At 38.1% G+C, this 25,169-nt stretch overlaps 1 long non-coding RNA gene across 1 annotated transcript in view; it reads left to right on the top strand.

Annotated features, from left to right (window-relative positions):
- LOC118249986 (uncharacterized) overlaps window positions 1–24,633 on the top strand; it is a 35,981-nt gene extending 11,348 nt beyond the window's left edge. Inside the window, exon 6 of the long non-coding RNA XR_004779263.1 lies at window positions 23,677–24,633. This is a non-coding gene — a long non-coding RNA (uncharacterized LOC118249986). The remainder of the gene's footprint in view (window positions 1–23,676) is intronic.
- Window positions 24,634–25,169: the final 536 nt, after the last annotated feature.

Below are 25,169 nucleotides of genomic sequence, written 5' to 3'. Positions count from 1 at the left end.
ATGGAGTTAATTTTCTTTGTAGGGTCTTGCACAATGCTGTATTTTGGATTTTTGATGAAAATGATGGTACTAACAAAATAGCATTTTAGTTGTGGCAGAGCAGTGCGTACACAGAGCCAGGGGCTTTTCAGCTTCTCGTGCTGCCCTGCCAGCCAGGAGGCTGGGGGTGCAGCAGGAGCTGGGAGGGGACAGAGCCCAGACAGGTGACCCAGACTGGCCAAAGGGATATTCCGGACCATACGGCATCGTGCTGAGCAATAAAGGCTGCTGTAAAGAAGGAGGAAGGGGGGATGTTTCGAGTGATGGTTTTTGTCATCCCAAGAAATCATTACACATGATGAGCCCTGCTTTCCTGGAAGTGGCTGAACACCTGCCTGTCAACGGGAAGTAGCAAATGGATTCCTTGGTTTGCTTTGCTCATGCACGCGGCTTTTGCTTTACCTAGTAAAATGTCTTTATCCCAACCCGTGAATTCTGCGCTTTTACCTTTCCAATTCACTCCCCCATCCCACCTGGAGAGAGTGAGTGAGTGGCCAAGTGGTGCTGAGCTGAGCTGCCTGCTGGGGTTAAGCCACAACATCATGTCACCTAACTTGCATTTCTTGTTGTACTGAGTTCAGCAGGAATAAGAGGAACAAACAATCCATGTTTCATATTAATGTTAATGTAAAAGTAGATTATAGTACCTCGTTCTTTTGTTTTTTTCTTACTCTTTGTTTTTAAATGAGGAAAAATATGCCTGCTATTAAATAAATAAAGATGGGGATTCTTCTGCTTTGGATTTCTTTGCTTGCTGCAGAGGCAGCAGCATATTGTAGCATTGAAATCACAGCTGACACTATGCATGGATATGGATAGAGAGCAGTAGTGTTTGAGAGACTGAGCCCAAATCTAAACTCATTAGGAAAGCATGCTTTTTCTTCTGTCTCGTTACTGTGCAAGTGTTCACCTTGATTCTTTAGTAGTCTCTCTAGCTTGATGAGACAGATGGTATTTTATTGTAGCTATAAAATCAGAATTTAAATTTGAAATGTCCTGGGATGGTGATTATTTTTCCCCATAAATAATGGGTTATGATTATATCTGAAAATGCACAAAGATGTGAATGTGTCTGAAGCTTTTCTGTGTGACAAAAGCAGACCATTATTTCAAATGGGGAAGAAGTGCTAAGTACTATATCTATAATAATAAAAAAGCCTCTCTAAACAGTTCTGTGTCATTCAACAAGAGTGCTTCCATGAGGGGATTATTTTAGGAAAAATGACTTGAAAACATGCTGAAATGTGTAATGGAACTGTATACTTAGCTTTGCTGTAGGAAATCATATTCAGCTCTACATCTTGTCTTTCTGTAGACTGCTTTCACAGTATCTCCCTTGCAGTGTATCTGTTGTGTATGTGTGTGTCTCTTTCTAATTCATTAGGAGTTCTGATTTATGAGGTTTCTTCATTTTCATGAAGAGTGAAGGAAGTGTAATCACGTTAACGTGTATGTCTGCAGGTCACCCTTATGCTGTAATGCAGAATGGTGTAGTGTATCAAACCCTCAGAAACCTCAGCTGTTTTTGTGCCCATGCTAGTGTAGGAAATACAAAATTAGTACAATCTCCATGGTATTTCAATTTGTCTCTTCCCTGGGTATCATGAAGTACAATACAATATCTGTGATACACTAGTGTCAGGAAGTTGTGGCTGTTATTTGACTAAATGGGTATTGCTGGTTTGTTTCATTTATCCCACATGTGAATTTATTCTTCTGGTTAGTTAATACTTGAGAGGCCATTTGGATGGCCTTTTCTTCCTGAAGAGAGGGCTGTCAATTCAATGGTTCTTAACTGAGCTGGCATTAAGCCTTCGGTTTAGTTCCTTTGAGGTGTGGAATATAGTGGCATTGACTTGCGTTACTGGAATCCAGTACTGGAATGTGTATTTTAGGACCTTTCTTCTAATAGAGTTTGTTTTCGTGGAAACACCTACATGTTTTCTGAAGGTATTCTAGGTGTGTGTGTGTGTGTGTGTGAGCATGAGTGTTTTTGTGGCAGGCCTTGCCGTAGTCATCTAGTGGTGGGAGTTACTGAAGTCCCCAGGTGCACAAAGAGAGTTGGCTTCAGTCTGAATGCTTCTCAGTCTTCAACAGCTTGACCAGTAGTTCATGAAGATCTTTTATTCAAGCTTAGTGACATTAGCCTCTGGAATAACAGTTAAAACTCAAACTAGGTAGTTGCAGAAATGTGTTTATGTATGACACAGCAACACTGAAGGTGACATGAGTGTTACAAGAGTATTTTGTCAGTATTTGCAGCTTACAGATACCTAAATTATCTTAAATCATGCTTAGATCCTTGAGATGCTTTCCCACCAGGAACTTCCTAAGTGAGGATCGATCAGATATTTCAGTCAGTGATTTAATCAAACTGTTACTTAGCTTATTTTTATTTGCTAAGCCCTCCTTTCTTCCTTGTGAAGAACTTGGGCATTTGCCTGGGCATGCGCTCTGCACCTCTAAAATTGTCAGCAGGGTCGAAGGCTGAAATTCCTAATGTGAAGGAGTTCTGAGGCTTCCTGCTCTGTTGGAAGCCATGTGCAAGATGCACAGGAATTCTTATGTTGCTGTGTTTATGTGCTCTTGGGTTACCTCTGTCAGCCCCCTCTGCTAGAATAAGGCTGTGTCTACCTTTGCAAGTAGTGCAGCCTAATAGGAGCAAATCTGTAACGCTAAAAGTTGCTGTTGTGGATCCTGTAGCCACACTATATGCCCTTCAAGGGTTTTTCCTTTAGGCTGGCTCTAGTCAGGTTCCATTAGTTGTTTAACTGCACCTTTGGGTGTACTATCATCCAAAAGAAAACTAGCTAGTGTGTTTTGAAAGTACAGCAAGTGGAGATGACCAGAAATTAACATTTTGTTGAATCGTGAGCATTTTATGGAGAGTAAAACCACTCTAAGAACGTATAAATTGCTTTGTGTTGTGCTGCTCACTCCAGTGGCTGCGGAGGAGTAGCATCAGAGATACACTCATTGAACAGAATGAAGAAAAGCTTTACTTCCCAGCATATCCAGTGTTCCAAGTTACTTCCCAAGGCATCCGGTATTTGAAGATACTCAAATACAGACTCAGTGGCATTTGATTAACTACAAGGTTCTGGGTAAAAGTGCCATTGTTGTGGGAGCACAGCAAAATTAGCACACTGCTTTTTATGTGTTTTCAGGTTCTTAAAATATTTAATTTTCTAAAACTTTTCCTTTTTATAGCTGCACAAGAGCATCTTGTATTATGCATAAACTTTAAAAATTATCACCACCTAGCTGAAAAATACATATCAATCTAGCACGTGATCATAACACTGTAAAATCACTAATGTCATATCTTGTAAGAAAATGCTGACAGCTAGTGCTCTGCTGGGGTGTTTTTTTTTGGTTTTTTTTTTGCCTCCATTAACTAACATCTGATCTCTGGTTAGCTCATGAAATAATGTGTCCAGCAGGGAATCAGAATACAGTATACTATCTCAATGTAGCGCAAGCCCCGTTCTCACAATCTGACATGTCACCATCATAAGGATTTTAAAGTTAGGGCTTAAAATGAAGAACTTGTTTTTCTGCTGTAATTCAACAAAAACAGTCATTTAAAAAAAAAAGAAAATGGAAGATTTCTGTGCCTTGTTGTCTCTAGGTGTGCAATGTTCCACCTCAGTCAGACTACTACTTTTTACCTTCCAGTCATGGAATTGCTCAATTCAATGGAAGCCCTTGCAGATTGTCCAGTCCAACACCTCTACTTAGAGCCTGATAAGCTAAGAGCAGATGTTTGAGACATTCATGGTTTGAATTTCTCCAGGGATAGAGACTCTGTGACTTCTCTGAGCAATCTGTACCTCTGTTTGATCACCTTCAGAGTAAACAGATCATTTTTTTTCTCTTATGTTTTAGTGGAATCTCCTTTTCCCAGCCTGTACTGCAGCATGAAATTATTTCTCCCCAGGGACTGGTGTGTGTGTTTTGTGCATGTTTTTTTTTTCTTTTTCCTGTAGTTCTTTTATTTCTTTTAATATCAGCAAACAGAGTTGTTCCAAGAGCTGATGGCTTCTTTAGCAAGGCAGTACATAGGGAGCTTGTACAGAAAGATGTAGCACTCAGTTTCTTCTGTTTCCAGGAAACAACATTTTCTGTTAATTATTTTTTGTTCATTTGTTTGCCCTTTTTTTTTTTTTTCCTTTCAGTGCTTCATGGATTTATCTCCCTATGAAGATTGAGAAGCCTTAGGAAACAAAATGAGGGAGAAGACAAAGCAGGTTAAGTTGAGCTGAGATGAAGAAGGATTCTCTTCTTGTCCTCTGGCAAATAGATTTCTGTTGTCTTTCCATAGCTGAGGTGGTAACGAAAAACTTCTACAATGGAACAGTTAGATGTCCTGTTCTTTATCTGCCTTTTGGTGACGTTATGGACTAAGGAGAACTTCGCTATCACCTCGTAGCAGGAATTAAAATAAGCTTGTTTCCCTCAAAACTTGTTACTCATAATAACTTCAGACCAACAGAATGAATCTGTTGTAGGATAAACAATAGATGTTGCCTATAACAACGGTACGACTGGATAGTGCATGAGCTTTGGAAGTCACTTCAGTTTTATATTTCTTCTTTTCTTGGCATCATTTGGTAGCAATTCTGGGTGTTTAGCTGCTTTCACGTTTAACAGATTTATTCTGTGCCATACTGTAGGAGCTCTTTTTTGACTGTTAGTATGTGTTTTCTCTATTTGTGTTGGGGAAGAAATTATCAAAACATATTCCTTTAGGGACATGGTCAACCTTTGTCATTTTGCTTTGTTGGGATTTATTTGTGGTGAGGGAAAACAAACAACCAACCTCCCCAAAAAACACAACAGCACTCTTTTGATCATGCTATATTCCTTTAAACAAATCGTCTAATCTCTTGCCAATAGCTTTTAGCTGGTTTAGCTTTTAGTCTCAAAAGATGTTTTAGTGAGAAATAGCAGTTTTATTTTTTGGTAAAAATGCCCACATTGGGGAAAAACTGCAGTGCAATAGCATGTTAATATATAAGCTCATGCAATATAGCAAATTCTACAGACTAAAGCTCCAGTCTAGCAAATTCTTATTTGTTGGTATGTCATATAAGAAAATAGGTTTTAATAGTTTGCAGAAGATTTTTATTTCCTCTGTGCTTCTCTGAGAAAACAAAAGGAAACAGCTAAGCCTGTGGTTGTGTATCTTTGAGTCTTATTTCTTCTAATCATTCTTCTGGAGCCAGTCTTTCATGAAGTTAGTACCAGAGCCTCTCAGTATCCAAGTCCTCAGTGTCAGCAACATGCTTTGATTTTTGGTCATTTTTAGCATATCTTTGGTCTTCAAAATTGTGTATCTGCAGAGGTACGTGGAGGTCACTAGCATGTTTTAAAGTAACTAGGATCTCTAGCTACCTTTTGTGATTATGATTTAAAGAAAAAACAACAATGAAAAACAACCCTCCTCTCTATATTTTCTGTTAAAACATGTCCCCTGTAACTATTACATTTTCCTTGAAGAGATTTTGGAGATTTACCCATCTGGAATATTTGCTTGCGCTCGTTTTCTACAGGTGAGTTGATTTTTTTTTTAAGCCTATACCAAAATGCCCTTCAACAACAATTCCTTGGGCACTTCAGATGTTGTTTTAGTCAAACAAACTCCTTGTCTAAAACTATCATTTGATATAAGATCTGAACCATATATTTAAACCTTAGTTTGAACACTATTAACACTAACACTGTCACCTGATACTCCTTGGCTGAGTAGCTAGATTGCACTGGGTTGTAATGAATGAACAGTATTGCTTCATGCTATAAGTATAAACTGCATTGTGGCTTTCTGAGTTCATTCCTACAGACACTACATAGTCGAATCTGCTTATATGAGAACTAAGTTTGTTGTATTCGTAAACTGTGAAAAGCATTTATTGTGTTGTTAGTACTGACATAGAAAATCAGTATTGATTTACATCAGGTCTGTTGCTACTATTTTTCCAATATGAGCACCTCTCTCTCTGTTTTGAAGATAATTCATAGGGACTGCCGAAGCCCCTAGGATTCCAGGAGGAACTGAAATTGCCAAACTGGTATTCCTTGCTTTGTTCGAGGCAGTAATTGATAAAATAAATAGCTATCGAGTTTTCTGTTACAGGTTCTCAAAATGCTGTAGTTGTGAACAATTAGCATGTAAGGTCAGTGGAAACTTATCTGAAATGTTTCAGAACTAGTCAGACCCGGAGAACCAGGACTTTGAACAACATGAACTACTACAGCTGCTCAACACTAGGTTGTTCAAATAACCAAAGGTGTTAATGACCTGACCAAGGGTAGTGCTGGGGGCTGAGCTGGGCTGCAGGGAGCCACTCTGTTCCCGTGGATTTCTCTGGGGCAGGAGGTTTCTCTTTATCCTCTGGGGCTTTCTAGATCTTGGAGAAGACTCACCTCAGGCCATAATTTCTCCAGAAAGGAGACGTAGGGTAGCAACTGAACAACAGTAAACTGATGTTCCAGGAGTGAAGCTGACGTAACTCTATTCTTTAGATGTGGCAGTGCAAAACAGATAAGGACAAGATGTTCATTAGCAATGCACCTCTTTGCAAGATGAACTCTCCTCAAGAAGTAGTCTTTCCAACTTAGGAATTTTTCATAGTTCCAAAGTAGATGTAAGGGGGTTACCTAGAAGACTTGCACTTATTTTAGGTGTGCAGAAGTAATAGCATAGGCTGAAGGCATGCAGTATGACACTTGTTAATACTTGCTGAACTGCAGCTTAAGGAATGCATGATGATTGTGAAGGTCTACAGAGAAGTAATAAAGGTGGTAGGCTGTTTGGGGGGGTCGAGGGGGAACAAGATCAGGATGCTTCAGCTGGAGGAATCTCAAAATTCAAATCAGACAAAAAGTGAAATTAATTACTTCATTTTTATATACCACTGCATGTAGAATATCACAAGCAAGGAGATGACCCTACTAATCTGAAGACAACAGAACAAATAATTTTATTGTTCTAAATAAATTTGTTTTAAAACACTCCAAATAATATCTGTTGTCTTTTGAAAAACAGCAGTCTATCTAAGTGATATCATATTCTTTGATAGTGAACTAAATTCCCACAGCAAAAATATGTATGCGTTTGCTAGAAAAACATTTTAAAAGTTCTGTCAAACTTCATTTTCATCTTAATTCCAAACAGAAGTTAAGAAATTTTTCGCAGCCTCAAGATTTTGACAGTTAAACACCCTTGTGATCTGCTTACATAGCAAATACTTAATGTTTTGTGTTTGGATGCCTGTGGCTACATTGCCTGCAGCATTTTATTACTATATGCTGGTTTTGCTATAGAAAGGAGAAGGTTATGATCATTCTAAAAGTGTTTGCGCAGGGGGAAAAAACCCTCAGTAACAGAAGTATTTTGGTAAGCTCTTGGAAGTTAAACAAGAACCAGTGACTTAAAACTGAAGCTGAATAAATTCAGGTGAAAAGGAAATAACGAAATGGTGAACTCTTGGAAAAATTTGAAGAGTTAAAGTTTCCTGTCATACTGATTTACAGTTTTTGCTAAACAAACAAAAGGTACAGACTAGAATGAAAATTAATTCAGGGGGATCCTTTCACCTACTTGTGCAGGGTCTGTGTGTGTCCTCCTAGTTGGATAGGAGGAAGTCTATCATGGTGATGGAGTTTGGGATTTGTAACACTGATTATATTCATAGTCCTAACATGTATAAAGTAGCATGAGGGTGAGTAGAACAAAAATGAGTGAATCTTTATTATGGATTGCAAAGATCCTACTTCTTAACCTTTAGCTCACAGATGAAAGCTGGTAACTTCTCATAGCTGAGGCCACCCATTTAGCTACTGTTTTATAGTGCTGTAATTCTCCCAGTGATGTTTGCTATCATCACTGGGTTAAGAGTGATCACCTCTGCACAAGGGATGTCAGTAAATCTTGTGGCAGGAATGAAGTCTTTGCTGTTTCTCCTTCACTCTCCCTGCCCCCTTCTTCTTAGAAGCACTCTAAGAAATGTTTTTCTATAGTTCTGCTGAACAGCTCCTCAGAGAAAGATGCAGATTCAAATAAAACACTTGTGTTGTTTTTTTCCCATTTTGTTCGATCTGTAATAAATTCTGGTTTTATGCAACATGACTAAAATAGCGCCACTCAGTTTTTATCGGAGTCAGAACAACACAAACTTAAATGTGAAAGCTACGTGTAGATTACAGAAATGCTTTGTGCTTTATAAAATATTGACAACTTTAATAAGACTTTTTCAAAATTATTTGTACCTTTTCTCCCCTATTTTTGTTTAATATATCTGTTGGCAGGATATGCTAACCTCAAATGAAGTTCAGTGTCTGAACACAATGGTAAACAGTCATTTCTGTAGGAAATGATGAGCAATTGAGTCTTTCAGTTGTATAAAAATACTATTAATATTTATCCAAGTATAAAGAAATATTTCTGTGGAAAAAGTGTATTAGTTTTTCCATTACTTTAAACAAGGTAACAGCAGCCTTTGATCTGAATTTGTCTTTTTGAATAATGCATTTAATGAACTTATATCTGCTAATATTGGCAAAAGCCTGAGTAGAACTAAAACAACTGAACTGTTCTGAGCTTTACTATAAGTAAGGATTCTGACTCGATAGTTTAGTTAATGGAGGTAAACCCAATCCTGTACCATTCAAAGACCAAAGTATTAGCCTTTTTTTCCCTTTAAGCATCTGAGCATGTTTTTTCACTCCCCCCGCCCCTTCCCACTTGTTACCAAGTAACAGCCAGCAAAGCCCTTGGAATTCAAGAAGGGTTTGGACAATGCTTTTTAGGTATATGGTTTAACTCTTAGCCCTGTGTGGAGTCAGGAGTCGGACTCGGTGTTTCATGTGGGTCCCTTCCAACTCAGTATTTTCTGTAACTAAACAGAAGGATGCTGGGTTTTGTTTGGCTTAAGATGTTTTCTTTTCTTAGTTTTCCTTTTTGTTACTCATCTCTTGAGGGTGTCAGTAATATCTACTTATTTCAATTAGGATTTTGAGATAGCGGAAGAAGCAAAAATTCCTACCAGCATCAGTGTGCGAATGTTTCTTTAAATGACCATTATCTTGTGTTCCAGTCAGCCTTTTCATCCCACTGTGTTATGCAGTAGTATATTCAGTCTTTGCAGGGTCTTCTGAAGATTTCTTCTGTGCTTGTTTTTTCCTTTTTTTTTTTTTTTGATTTAAATAAATGATTCTTCTTCATTGATCGCAATGGAACAGACTCCTCTGTGCTTTACTGCATCTAGAATGCTTAAAGGGAGGAGGTACTGGGAAGTGGTACAGTGTGCTTTTTTTTTTTTTTAATCTGTGGGTTGTGTGGTTTTACTGTTTTTGTGTTTTTATCTTACAGGAGTAATTCCAGTGTCTGAGCTCCTTAGACAGAAAGCCCCTAAAATGCTTAAAGCAACCCTCCCACTGTGTTGTACTGTTTTACACAATCTCCTCTGATCCAGTAGAAATTCTTGCTGCTGTGACCAAAGTGTATCTCTAAGCCTTCCCATAAGCAACTGTACCATATGGTGAAAAGTCAGTCCTCCACTTACATCCCTCATCCCTTCTTTCCCCCAAAGTCTTTGAAGTCCAGGTGTTCTTAGTTCTAATGCTTCTGCTGCCCCAGAAGACTGTGCCAACTCCCAAAATGAATTTAAAAATCAAAAGATTCTTCTACACCAGCTTTTCTCCATTATAGTGTTACAACATCAGTAAGTCCTGCCTCACACCGTCAGTGTGGTGATCTTGTGAAGAGTTTGGCATGACAACACAACATTGTATACTGGAGCAACCAAGACTATGACAGGAAGCTGGGGGAAAAAGGTGTTAATTGTTTGTCTAGGGAGCTTCACTTAATACCTCTGTGTCAGGATCTGTGCTACTTATGTATCTTTAAAATCCTAGATGTTCTACCTGAAGACTATAAGCTTAATAAAAATCAACAGTGTAAAGTCATTTTGGAGTCTGATGTGGCATTATGGGGAGATTCAGAATAAAGATATTATAAACCTTTGAAACAGCCATAAATATCCACTACCTCTTCAGTTTTATATTATGCGGATTTCCTTGCCTTGGCAGTTACTTTCTGGAAGTATGTAAATGATGCCACAGAAGACATATTTTCTATTAAACGCACAATGAAAGAGTGCAGTGTTAGTAACAGTGGTTTCTTGCCCATCTCAGATGAGGACTGCAGCAGACCCATCTGTTCAGTAGCCACAAGCAGAATTATCTCTCAGTGTAGTGGGAGTGATAAAAGCCTGTAGTATTTCTGCAAATCTTTACCAGTTTTGTCACAAGCAGATCACTGAAGAGAGAAAAGTCCGCTTTCCTGAAGTCCAGGGTAGTGAGCTTGCTGTGTTCCCTCCTCAGGATCCTAAACTGCAGCCAAGGCTGCCCTTGAGTTTCACATTTCCCCACCAGCCCATACATGTTGGGGAGAATGAGGTCCAGCACAGCACCTCTCCTCGTTGGCTACTCTGTCACTTGGAGAAGGAAGTTATCGTCAATGCACTCTAGGAACCTCCTGGATTGCCTATGGCCTGCTGTGCTGTCCCTTCAACAGATATTGGGGTGGCTGAAGTCCCCCATGAAGACCATGGCTTGTGAACATGACGCTGCTGCTATCTGTCTATAAAGGGCCTCATTTGCTTGGTCTTGTCGATCAGCTGGCCTACAAGCCACCCATTATAGTATTACCTGTCCCTCTCCTCCTTTTCTTCCTGATCCATAAGCTGTCTGCCAGCTCCTCGCCCATCCCCAGGGAGAGCTCCACTCACTCCAGCTGCTTGTTGACATAGAGGGCGATGCCCCCTTCTCATCTCCCCTGCCTGTCCATCTTAAGGAGCCTGTATCCTCCCATTCCAACACCTCAGTCATGGGAGCAGTCCCAACATGTCTCCGTAATGCCAATGAGGTCATAGCCCTGCAGGTGTGCGTACATCTCTACTTCCTCTTGTTTATTCCCCATGCTACGTGCATTTTCTATCAAAAGCTCTTTAGCTAAAGCTCAGGTAGCCTGCTTTGACTAAATGCACAAACTAAGTGCAGTTAGTATGTGCTTAACTATATGCTGACAAACATATAAACAGTAAGGAATATCTTACTGGGTTGTGCTAAGTAAAAGTTTAGGCCAAGCCAAAATGAAGGTGACTAGAGGGATGCTTTCAGAGGCAGCTACGTCTCTGTTCCAGACGTGTTTTTCTCAAGAGTAGTAGGCTTACACATGTTGCCCTCACCTCTGAAAGAACTGGTGACCCCTGCTGAACTGAGTGGTTTCTATGCCACCACTCAGGAGGTTTTGGCAGGAATATTTATGTTTTGGCTAAATATAACTGATCTTTCATTCTTGTATGAAAGTTTACTTTTCTTATCTATCTTTTGGATAGTTAGATGCCTCAGAGTGTGAAACATGGCAAATTATTAAAATGGTTCTGACTGACTTACAGTGACAGTGCTTTAAATGTTGTTTTTCATGGATTTATAGCAAAGCAGACCAGGACCCCAACACGAGCCACTGCATTGCTGAGAGCTTCACCCTTCCTCTCACTTGTAATTTTTTTTTCAAGTGGGTAGGTGATAGTCAGGTGCAACCATTATTACTTTCAATTCAGTATTTATTCTAATAAAGCGGCTGTTGTATTCCTGTTCAGGTAATGCAGCTATAATGAAAACAGAGCAAGGTGTTTGGACATGGACCTAATGTCTATGCTAGAACATACATGCTCCTCTTATTTATTTATTTATGTTACTGCCCTGCATATCATATCAGTTTTATAGGCAGGCTAGTTGGCTCTATATGGTCTGTTGGCGTTTTTATGGAGAGTTATATTGCATGACTGTGGGAAGAACTGTTGTGAATTCTTGTGTATTACCTTCTGAAAGAGGTACTGTTACTTATGCCAAGGTAACTACCTTTGTAGTCTGGGCACATTTCTTACTGACTAGAGAACTAATGATTTAATGATCGTTTTATAATTTTAAAAAGAGACTAGTGTATATGCCATAAGGAAAGCAGTGGCTGTCTTTTGGTCATCCTGTCTTGTCTCAGTTCTTCACCAAAAGTTTACCAGAGACACTGAATCATACTTATGCCAAAGGAACTGAGTATCTAACTTAAATTTCTTGAGGTCTTCTGTGAAAATAGTTTGTTCTTAATGATTTGGAAAAGGAGGCAAGTCAATCCAGTTAAAAGATACTTCCCAGTCTGCCTGCATGTTAGTTGTCTTTGTAGAGCCAGCCATAAATAGCAGCCTAAACACAATGTTCCAGCTACTGCTGTTGCTACTTCTGGAAGATGTTCTGTAGTCAGCTTGGAATTTGTTACTAAAAATCACTTAATCTTTGATGCTAATCTTCATGTCATCAGAATAACTACAGTAAATCTATACAGCAAACATTGTGCTAAGACCAGCTAATGGATATTGTTCTTGCATCTTGGTACTTACTACTTGCTTTCGGACTTTTGGAGCCTGAGGTTGAAAAGCGGGTAAGTGGGCTGTAGAACCACCCACAAAACAAACAAACAAAAAGCCCCCTCCTAAGTACCCCCAAGCTATAATCAGAGTTGTAACGAGGTTTGCAATTACTGTGCTGGTTGGGTTCATTGCAAGGTGAAGTAGTAGTTTTTCATGTGTTTGGTAGTACTCGGGGATGGGAGGAGGATAACACCATCCCATTCTCTGTTGGTATGAACAAATGAGATGTGTGGGTATGGCATACACATATGTGCTTGTTCTTGAAGTTTATCACTGCTACCTGGAAAATTGTAAATCTGGTTGTGACTTTTGCTTGAGAGAGGGACTTCAGGTATGTAGGAAGATTGTGGTGACATTTCTTCCAAATCCGTTGGCACAATAGAGAGAGCTGAGGTCTGGTTAGGAGCAGCATGACTTCTCTGCTCCATCTCCCCAAATGTATGGGTATGGCTATATGAGATGGTAATGTTGCTTCTCTCCATACTGTTTGAAGCCATTTGGCAACCTTTCGGGAGTCCAGTGACCTGCTGAGATGGGCAGGACCTAGGGTCATTCTTCTGATAGTAGTTTTTCTGTTATTTGCCTACTCTGTCATTTTTGCTTATGCAGTGAGTTTTCCCTAGGCATTCTGAAGGCTGAAATCCTACTTGTGTAACTTTCTAACTTGTGTAATAAAACTTCTGAAGGCTTAGCCTGAAAATGTCACTTTTCTGCTTGAGAAACCTTGTTTTTGGAATATTCAACACTGGTGTGTAGCAGAAGAGATAGAGGAGTGTGTTGGAGATAGAGGTAATTACTGAGGCATGGTGAAGTACCTTTACTTAAAAATTCAACTTTTTTTTTTTTTTTTCAGGGGATGAAAAGAAACAGTGCAAGTAAATGAAGTGAGGAATGTTTATGAATTAAATGTGATATAAAGAAATGAATTTCTGACTCAGCAGCTTGAATTGCTGAAGTGTTTCTATATTAGAACCAAATGTCAGAGATGACCCTGTCAATATTAAATCCTAGCTATAAACACTCTCATATGTATATTTGGAGCATGGTGTATTCTTCAAAAGAGTTGAACTAATCTGTAAGCAAGTGCACTCCTTTAAAAATTGTATGTGCTAGTGTAGGTTTATTCTCCTTCTCAAAGGCAAGAAGGAAACAGCAAATGGCCTGAGAGAATTTTAAGAGTTAACTAGCTGTTCATTTGATTTCCACTTCATGAAAGCTTATGTTGTCTTCGCTAGTTGTCTATGATGTATTAACCCATTGGTTTTACTGGTCGATTCAAAAGACAAAGTGACATCTTGGCCATCCTCCTAGAGGGAGAAGCATTGAGAAGGTTATGAACCATGTTTGGCTCTTGCTTTTTTGACCAATTCTCACTATGTGCTTTGGTGCTTATATGCACTTTGGGTACAATGCCATCATGGCAGCAATTTCATTTAGTACTTCCCAGGAGTTCTTTAGTAACATAACTGGGATCAACTATAGCAGTTATTTTACTGTATTCTTGGAAGAGATTTGGACAAATTGGCTCACAATATATGTACTAATGGTGTAGTTTAGCTGGTCTTCTAATCTGTCACTTTTGATTGTAAGTGAGGGAAGAAGTAAATTTTCACTGGGAGATTTAAAATTACACTGACTTTTTTGTTATCTGAAGGGAAGGGGGAGTTTTAGTTCTTCATTCTATTTCTGTCCAACAATTTTGTCCCTAAATGTAAGAAAATGAGTACTTGATTAGCTCTTTTTTTTCTTTTTTTTTTTCTTTTTTTTTTTTTTTCCCAAATAAAAGGTTAGTCAGTAAATATATACCCTTTACCTGGACATTATTTTTTTCCCCAACTTGTTTCAGTCAGTGTTCTCTCAGTCTCCAAGTTGTTCTCCTCAAATTCAGTATTGGTGCTCAAATCATTGGCAGTGCTGGATGAAATCAATAACTCATTATTCTCCTGTTTTTAAGGGCACCTACATCTTGCTGAGAGATCGATTTTTCAAATATGAAATCTGAGTGGAAATGATGATTGGTGTACTAAACGTGTTAGGTTGGTGGTGAAGATTTTGATAAGAAAAAAAATCTCTTTCAAACACGAGGAGATGCCGAGGCAGAGCTGTTCCTGAATGATGCAAGTGGAAAGTATATGCTATTACCTGTCGTAACATGGTCAGGTGTGAGAAATTCACAGATATCTTACTCTTTTTGGTTTGAAGTGCATCATATCTTATTTATTGAAAGAAAAGCTTAGGTTTCTCCTCAGGAATTGAGAAAACTATCTCAACTTCCCTTACTTAATTGCTGTAGTATACTCCTTTTTGCTATTTCTTGGCAAAATGATACCTGAATGCTTATGAGACCAAACTTATGAAAATCTTTATTGAAAGAATAGGTTGATTCAGGAAGAAGAGGTGGAATTATGAATCATTCTAAGTTTTCAGGGGGCAACTCCTTGTTAGAGAACTTTGTCTGCCGCTATGAGTCTTGACATCTGGAATCTGACTTTATTTAAAATAGTTATTCTAGCCTCCATGATGTTGAGGAAAAATTTGCAAATCTGATCTAAATGCCTTTAGGTGAGACAGTGCTCCTAAGAACATTCAGTCAGTTCTAAGTCCAGGTGAATAATTTGTACCCATGTCTCTTGTGTACTGGGGAAGCCCAGGCGTGGACACAGCCCTCCAGATGCAGCCTCACTAGTGCTGAGCAGAAGGAAAGGACCACCCTTGACCTGCTGTCAAAACTCTTTTAATGCAGCCCAGTTAGCTGCTGGCCTGCTTTGATATGGGGGTGCATTGCTGGTTCATGGTCAGCTTGTTGTCCACCAAGGTCCTTTTCTGCAGAGCTACTTTTCAGTCAGTTGGTCCGTGGCATGTAGTATTACATGGGGTTATTGCACCCCAAGTTACAAAAGGAATTTGTACTTCCTTTTGATAAACTTTGAGTTTCCTTTCTGCCCATTTCTCTAGCCTGCCCAGGTCCCACCAAGTTAGCAGCATATCCATCTAGTGTATCACCCACTCCTCTTGTTTTTTATGTCATCTGCAAACTTGCTGAGGGCATACTCTGCCCCATCACCCAGATCATTAATGAAGATGTTGAACAGTGTTTGCCCCAGTATCAACCCACAAGGTACACCAAGAGTAACTTGCCGCTAACCAGACTTGGTGCCAGTGGTAACAACCCTCAGGGCTCAGCAGTTCAGTCAGTTTTCATTCCACCTCAGTATCCACTTATCTAACTCATGCTTTGTTGGCTTGCTTGTGATGATGATCAACTTCAAGCTGATGAGTGTGAAAGCCGTGGCTTGGCCATGTGTATGTTCCTTCTTAAATTTGTCTGGAATGACTGAAAACTAGGCAGTGGTTAAGGAGGAAGGAGAGTTGTAAAAGCTATTGCACAGAGCATTTAGCTGTGGTTTACAATCCTCTCTAAGTATGTGCCCAATGGTCATATAAAAGTAGAAGAGTCATGTATGGCTGAGTAGTTCTTAAGGAAAAACAAATGAAATTGAAAAATAAAAATCAGAGTATTATTGAGCAAGGCCTTAGAAAGAATTAAATCTGTGTTCAAATTTGAAATAAGGAGAGACAATAGTCATTTTAACCTGTTCCAGTAGTGATCTTACTACCCTTTTGGGAAGGAGCAAGTCTTGGCAATAAGAATTTGAGATTAAATGGGGGAGATTCTTTAGATTCTTTTTTTTTTTTTTTTCCTTTCCTGTTACTTTCATATGCTGTTATTTTCTTTGTCTTTTCTAGGAGGAAAATGTAGTAAATGAGTAAGGTGGCTCCACGAAGAGCTTGGACATGTCTCTTGCATTCTAAATGTGGTGTGAAACACCTGAATTACACTTCAGTATCTTAATACTCTGCTGTACCAGATCCAAAAACCAAATTCTGACTTGCTTTCTTGCTAAAATGAAGAATCTGTGTCTCAGGACTTGGACCAGTAGAAGTTTTGTCTTAAGGTTGTACAGAACTCAATGGTTAGTAACTGGTTAAAAATATTGGCTTGAGTAACTGGTCCTTTCAGCAGTGCTTTATGCTTCGTGAAATATGTAACATCTGAATTTAAAGCTTGCTACTTTTTTATTGTTTTTTAAAACTTCCTAGTTTATACCCAAACAAGTCAGTTCAAAGTATACAAACAACCATACTACTTATGTTTACATTAGGGTGTGTTTCTTACATTCTGTAGTTTAGCTGAGAAGACACTTCAAGTAAAAAACTAGATTGTATTACATTTTTAAACTGCAGAACTTGCCCCTTGTTTCTGTGTCATGTGAAAACAAACAGAGATGAATTCATTCATTTCACACAGTGAATAATTTTGTATCATTATTTATATAATCTAACAACTCAGTCTTGATTTCAGTGTATCTAGTTATTGGTAGATACCTCCAAAATAACCTAGATGAGTCGTTATCAGTCTCTGTTTGGTTTGTGTTGTGTTGTTGATTTTTTTTTCTCTGATTCTCTGTGCTATTCTTGTTGTTGTGTTGTCATTTTGGCTTTTGCAGAAAAGAGGAATGCTACACTATCCTCCTAATGAGAGTGAATAAGCATTCATTCTAAAAATATGTAAGACTTTTGGGATTTGCAAATGTTGTTTATGGATAATTTGTTACTACATTTGCTCCTGAGTAACAACAAATAAAAGGCTCAATGAATCACAGAATAAATATGCTAGGTAATATTTTGTGACTTGAACACTGTTTCCAGGTCAGCTTTGTCAGCTGGTTTTGACTTTCAAAAAGCTGTGATATAGCTGTCTTCTACAAGGACAAGATATTGAAACACCTCAAGGGAAAATACTTCCAAAACTTGTCTTATTTCTGGCAATACATCCAGGCCATGCTTTTCTGTTCACCAGTACTTCCCTATTCCTTTGTATCCATGGATTTTTATTTTTATTTTTTTTAGAACAGCAGCTGCTGCTATTGCACTAGTTCTGCCAAAAATCTCAGTTAAGTACTCCTGCGTAATACAGAATTTTCCAGAAAGCTTATTCAGAAATGCTGTGGTATATTTTAACCTACAACTTAAACATCTTTGTATCTCCTCACTAGTCTATCACTGAGTAACTGTAAAGTACATAACCTGTGACGTTGTTAGGCTTTGAAGGCTTTCAAACAGCCTCCTCTATCTCCCTCTTGAATCCTCTTATAGTGCATATTTCAACCCATGCAAATGATTCTGAATCCTGTTTTAATATCATTTGGCTGGCCATCTTGGGCATTCACAGAATCAGGATCATTTAGTTTGGAAAAGACATTGAATGTTGTTTCTTCCCAAAATATCTGAAATTGCTCTGGTTGGTCACTCTACTCCTAAGTAGTGGATGTAGAGCTGTTCCTCATAACTACTTTTGTTTGTATTTGAGAGCTAGGAGACATAAGAACTGAGTTCATACTAAGAATAACGATAATGCTTGTCTTGATTGTGCATTATGGAAGAGAGAAAGAAGGAATTTCTTGTTTTCTGTGGGGAGCATCTGTCGTCGAAGTGTAGACTTTGTCCTGATGCTATATTGGTATCAGCATAGCTTTGGAAAAAAGCTCTCTTCAAAGTAATGGTATGGTGCTGCTCAAGCCACCTCTTCCTCAGGACAGCAAACAGGATGATATTATCTAGATGGCAGTACCTGAACTGTTACCATTTAGACAAGAGAAGAAATCTTTCTTTTCCCATATGGTGTAATTGTTCCAAGCATATCTGGAATGAAGAACCAAGGAGAGAATTCATGTCAGAGCATCCATGGAGGGTTTTAATTGCTGTTCCAGCCCACATGAGTCCCTGTGGTTGTGTCCTCAGCATGGGATGTGGATTAGGACTGCAGCACAGACAGCTCTGTTTTGCTTTGTTGCTACTTGCTTCCTAAAATTCAGAGAAAGCACAGCATCCTTTTTTTTTTTCTTTTCTTTTTCTTTTTTTCCCCTTCCTTGATAACTAAAATTGTTTTGATCATAATTGATTTTGAACTAGACTGGACTGTTCCCTGGGTAAAATTAATTTATATATCTTTGAACTTACTAGTCCTGTGATCGTAAGATCAATGACAGCTCTCTAAACACTCACACAAAACGTGTTAAAAAAAATATTCTACTGTCACAGCAGCATCAGCAACCCCTGAAACAGCATTTAAAGCAGTCTTGTAAAGAGATGTAAGTGGGTATATTTGACAACTATTTTTTTTTTCTTGGGAAATACTTCTGCGGACAGTTGAAGTATTCCAGGTAGCTCTCGAGAGGATCAATTCTGTGTTGTTCTATTTTAGGCTGCTACTGTTTGGGAAACAGTTTTCTGTTTTGCAGGTATTCTATATGTAGACCGACAGAATATCCAGGCTTCAGTGCTAAGTAGTACATTTCTAAAGGTTTCATCCCAAAAATGTTTGAAAGAATCTAATGTCACTTTTCTATCTTAAAAAGAATGGAGTAAGTTTCCTGTTCCTGGCTGGGGAAAAACTCCACATTTAAAAGATGATTTTTTTTTTTTTAACTTTTTTATTGTGGTAGAACACAATAACAGAGCTGTTCTCCACAATATATCTGTTTAAATGCAGTCTTTGTTTTAATCACTTTGTTCTGAAAGCTGGGTAGAGGTATGGCTAAGGAGGAGCACAGAAATAGAGAACAGATATTTAGTATGCAAATATACAAAAGCCCACTATTTCTTAAGGACCAGAAGTACACTGTTGTTGACTTGAGCCACCAAGCAAGAGTGGTGAAAAAGATAGACGCTCTGTAAGTAGTCGGTTGAATCTTATCAGGTTACTTGTATGTGTTAGTTCACTGAAGTTTACTTGAAAGCATAAAAACTCAATTTATACTTCCCTGTGTGCAGATGCAATGAATATGCAAAGTAGGTTGGCGTTTCCTTTCCTTGTGGTTTTGTACTAATTCTCTAATCCTTGCCAAAGGTTAATTGTCCCTTGAGATACTTCTGAGGGCAAACATTTTAGTTTTCAAAAGATGTGATTGTCCCAAATCTTAAGTATTTAAGAAACTAATACCTCTGGGAGTAAAAAGGTCTCCCCTGATTTGAACAAGGGAAGCTGGATATCATGGAGTTTTATCAGGATGCTACATTTATTTTTCTGGGAATGGAATGTTTGTTTCCAACAATATGCAGTTATGGGCTCGGTACTAGTAACCCTTTTTTGTTATCTGTAAGGAAGATTATTTGGTTTGCTGACAGATTTCACAGTCCCTTGCCTTTTGATTTGTCAGTATAACCTGTGGTGTTGAAGGGGAAGTCACTATGGAAGCATTTGCCAAAACATTGATGGCAGATACTTCTACAAACTTGTTTTTTTCCAAAATGATGTGAAAGGATGAATCTGCTCACAAAAATATTTAAGTAAAAACAAAACAGAACAAAAACAAACAAAAAAGCTCTAATCAAATATGTGTACCAATACAGCATGCCATAAAATATGATAGCTTTGGCTTTCTACTGTTGTTATAAGTTGGTCACTGGAAAGCAGTATCTTTTTGTGAAAGTGGCATCATAAGAGCAGGCAATAGGTGATTAGAAAGACCATCAGATAAACAGATGCCTTAAATTCTTGGTTTATTATTGACATTATTCTTTCCTCTCTCAAACAGAATTTATTTTTTTTTTTCCTTCATATTGTCATTCTCAAATCTCCATATATATTGCCAAGGGTAGCCAAATACCTTGGCGTGAAGACTCAGAGATATTCCTCTGCTCCATATCTGTGGGATGTTTCTAGACTCAGGCAGTTGTGAGGCTGAGCATATACTTTCAGTTTGTGCATTCGCACAACACAGGCACAACTGTCTGCACATAGATTAAAATGGGCAGGAGAAAAACACCGTTACAGGCATCCACAGAAACACAAACTGCATCCACATAAAACATGAACAAAACTAATGGCCTGGCCTGACCGACCCTTGTCTCTAGCTAGTCAGGTTTAAATAATGCTAGGGGAATACACAAAGATCTCCACTCAGCTCACAAGAATAGTATTACTAATGGGATTACCTGGATACTGCTGGTTTAGGAAGATTTGCCTCTCAAAAGAACCCCTACTCTCCCCTCCAACTTCCAACAGAGTTTTGGATTTTTCTTGCACAACTTCCTTTTAACCATCTGTGAAATCCAGCTATTCCTTATGGTGCTCTCTAACTTTTGTTAGCTGCTCAGTCACACGTTTGTGTTCAGCAATTTCTTATGTCACCTCCAGTAGTTTCTCATGTACTGTTAGCAAATGTTTGAGACAGCAACTAGTCATATCAGCCTGCAAACTTAAGTAGTTTTTTTTTTTTTCCCTTTTGTTTGTGCTCACTTTTAGTATGATACCAATTTGGGTTTAAGTGCAGGTGGTTGTATTGTTAAGAAACATATCCTATCTGATCTGCACTGTTGTCATACATCAAGAAAGTACTTTGTGTGTTACTCAAAATTTTGGTCTATAAACTTATTTCATGTCCGCATATGAGGACATATTTATTGTGTCAAGCTGCCTGTCAAGCATTTAACTATCCATGAAGGAATGTCATGATTACAAAAGTAATGAAGTCCAACTGCAAATCATTGGATGGGTCATTGTAAGCAAGTGTATTACTTATTTTATTGATGAACTGCTGGTCTTAATGCTTCAGAGATCTCCAGTTCTCTCTTCCCTTTCTGTCTGTCAGTTTAGCTAATAACAGCAATGAAACAGATAATTTGAATTACATTTATTATTATGGTATCCCAAATCCACACTTTATGGGATCTGGATTTCAGAGGGAGAATTATTAATATGTTGAGAAATCCAGATGGTTTCTCAACCGAGTACCATGTAGTCCTTAAAACTGTTCAGTTTTCTATATCACAAAGTTATACTGGCAAGAAAGCAATTGAAGAAAATGAGTATTAGAACAAATCAAGAAATTCTTTATACTTCTTTGGTTGTAGAGAAAAGGCTTAGGAGGGAGGAAGGAGAGAGAACAATTGGAGTAAATAGTCAAAAATCAAAATTTTGTTTAAATATAGTGCATAATTATGTATTTATTCCAAAAATATGAAAAATCTACATGATGCTTGGTAAGGAAGCAAATTTCTTTCAACAGATGTGAGGATGCTCTTCATCTAAATTGTATAGCATTGTATGACATTGCTTGGCATTCTGTATCTTCCTGTAATTATTACTGAGAGTTGTACTTCCTTGCGGTTTAGAGAAATTTTGTATCTTATTTGTAAAAGTTAGCATAGTCTGGTGATCTTTTCAGCGACCCTAGCTTCATGTAATTTTATGTACTGGATGACAGAAACTTTTTCTCAACATCTAGTTACTTATCTAGCTAAAGCCTTTGACTAAGTTTGGCAGTACAACAAGTATGCAGTTATCTGTGAACTTAGGCTAGACTTGACTCCATTGCTGGTAACAAAAAGAGCTGTTTTATAGGACAGTTTTCCCCAAATTATTTCCTTACAGCAAATTAAAAAAAAAAACAACACAAAACAATCTTTATGAGGTAACAAACTAAATATGTGCATTTTCTCATTGACTAGTTTTATGTTTCTAAAATTTAAGTTTTCAAGCCTTTAATTACTTCAGTTCAAATGCGTCAGTTCCCTTAGGGCTTTGCTTCCACCTTATGATCTATTTGGAATATTATCAACTTGAGAATGATGAATATTTGATGTAATAATGATAGCTAATCATTAAATATTAAATAAATATCTATACTTAGCTTTCATTTCATATAGCTTTAAATGCCTACCTTTTCATAGCAGTAAAATACAATCTGATACTGGAAATGCAAAAAAAAAAAAAAAAGATATCTTTAATAAGTACAGATTAGTTAGTGCATTGGTTATGCAGATTACTTAGTGGCTCTAAACTGTACTGCGTTTTTTGTTGTTTATTTGTTTTGTAGTGGACAATAAATCTATTGGTTTATGCTACGTGAGAGTAGAGAAGGTCCACAAAAAGACATATTTTAGAGTAATGTCACTTTTGATAATGTGAACAAGGTTTAATTTTGATAAGCTTGAGAAAATTTCTGCTGTAAGAGAGGTAAATAATTCATTAAAATGATTCTAAGAATATTTAGATGCAAAGATCCACTATGCAACCTCCACTCTTCATCAAGGCAATGCAGATTGGCCACTGAAAAAAGTGCTGGATCCCCATGGGACATTGATGGAAATACTGCAATGTGAACCTGCTATTTCATTCAGTTAGAACATTTCAATCTTTCTCATCCCTGAGAGAGCATCTCTTTCTCAGTAGTCAAGGATGTGTAATATGCAGAGATGTTTGTATTCATTATTCAGGAAAAGAATGTTGATTGCATTATGGGGAATTCTGAGTTACATCACTGTGTGATTCAGGGCAGATACGTGCTTGAGTTTTTTCAGGACACATGTTTTTGAGAGAGTTACCCATTACAAGTACATCTGGAATGAAGGTAAATGTATTTGTGGAGGCACACATACAAATAAATAAACCAAGATTTCCATTTGCACTTGGGTAGGTTAAATGTAGTTCTGGAAATTCTTGTAAGCAGAACAAAAAGAAGTGTCTTTGGGTGAGAGATGCTTTCTGCTGGGTTTCTTTCATATCATACCTGTAAGATTTCTCCCTTCCTTGGGGAGAAAGAGCTAGATGATAAGTTTATTCTGTCCCAGCATCTGGATGTCAAAACCTGTTTTTGTCCTTTAGGTCTCCAGGAAAGAGTTTCTGATAGGTTTGGTACAGTGCACTTTGAAAGCAACCATTCAGTGGACCAGTTTCTTTTCTCGCTTGAAAAGTTTTCCAATTAGAGCAACAGTCTGGGGCTTCTTGGGCTCCTTTGTGCCCTATGGCTCTAGGTTTGCACCTTCCATCCTTAGTTTCTCTTATTGTTTCACAGTTCTTGGGTTCCTGCCATTATCATGTAGGTTCTTGTCAAAGACTGTCCTCGTCTCATTGCAGACAGACAGTTTGAAGGGAAGGTGCAGTTGTAGGCTTTTTTTCCAGATCCTTGATTACCTGATCACACTCCTCATACTGGACCAGCAGCAGCATTAACACTTTCTGCCCAGCAAGAACAGGTTTTAATATGCTCTGTACTCATGGAAATCTGATGCAGCTCTGGTTACTGGTGTCTTCTGCTTCGACAGTTGTTTTTTTTTTTGTTTGTTTGTTTTTCCCCTGTAGTGATGCCTTGGACCAACAGAAGATTCATAATAAGGTGTATTGAACACCTCATGTAATAGAAGAATTTGTCATAAGACAGTTTTTGCATGGGTAGGATCAAACATATTCTTGCAAAGATATTCAGAGATGTCTTAGCGTGGGGGCTTGCTGACTGGGGAGTAGCTCTGCAGAAAAAGATCTTGGAGTCCTCGTCAACAACAAGCCGACCATGAGCCAGTAATGCACCCTCACATCAAAGAAGGTCAACAGCATCCTGAGCTCCATTAGAAACCACTGAGAAGAGGATCAAGCAGTGTAACAGGTTTCCCAGAGAGGCCTCCGTCCTTGAACATATTCAAAACACAGCTGGAGAGGATCCTGGACCACCTACTGTAGATCACCCTGCTTGAGCAGGGAGCTTGGACTAGATTATCTCAAGAGGTCCCTCTCCAGCCTCAATGATTCTGTCATCCCTGATCATAGTCATCAGAAATGGTTTGTGAAAAGCATCAAATACTTTTGTGAAAAGCATTTGAAAATCATAGCACTGTGAAAAGATACATAACCAACGTAGTAACTATACGCACTATGCTATTATACAAGCAAAATAGTTGTAAAAATTATATGTATATCCAAAAATTTTACCTTGGATAAACAGAATATCAATGTATTGAGATCACAACATAGATTGAGTGAAGAAAAAATGGAACAAGATTAGTTTTAGTGCATTTGTGAAAAAAAAAAAAGATGGTGCACAGCAGGAATGGCTGGAGGTAATGTCACATACATAAAATGAAAGCAATTTAAGCCTTGTTTGCTTATTGTACACAAGCAGGCATATCTAGCTAACTCTGAAGCAGTGGGAATATTTTGTGAGGTGCTAAGTAATATGTAGGTATGTTGTGAACTAAGATGAGCACTAAAAACAGTTAATGAATTCATACCCTTGATTTAGGAATGACAGATCTACTCGCATACATAATTATGCAGTAAAAACATTGAATAAACAACAAAGACCATAAATGTTCTGAAGTTTCTGGAATTATGAAATAAGTGGCTCTGAGTGCTGCAAAGCCTTTAGGTAGGATATAATGAGGAAAAATTGACATACCTGAAAACAAGGATTTTGTATAATATTAAAAAAAAAAAAATCCCCAAGGAATTTCTAGGCGCTGCTAGACTTTTCCAAAAAATGAAACGCTAGTCTTATTAAAAACTTGGCAATGCTATTATGGGAACAATTGTTTGCAGTGAAGTGTATGGATTCTGGGTGAAATTTTCTTCACTTGTGTAGCCAGTACAAAGTTTAGATATCACTTAAACCATTAGGGCCAGTGACCTTTTTTCTTCCATATTACCCATGGTAAATAGTATGAGCACTAGCCCCTGAAGGCAAGATGTCGCCAGTAACCTGTTGGGTTCCTTATGATGTGTTGGTCACTTGCTATTGTATGGCTATTAGAACTGACAGAGCCTCTGTAGTATGTATGTGAGGAGCTGACAACCTATGAAAA

This window comes from Cygnus atratus, chromosome 2, assembly GCF_013377495.2.
Source record: "Cygnus atratus isolate AKBS03 ecotype Queensland, Australia chromosome 2, CAtr_DNAZoo_HiC_assembly, whole genome shotgun sequence".
NCBI classification, from domain to species: domain Eukaryota; kingdom Metazoa; phylum Chordata; class Aves; order Anseriformes; family Anatidae; genus Cygnus; species Cygnus atratus.
This window is presented reverse-complemented; position numbering and strand designations above follow the sequence as displayed.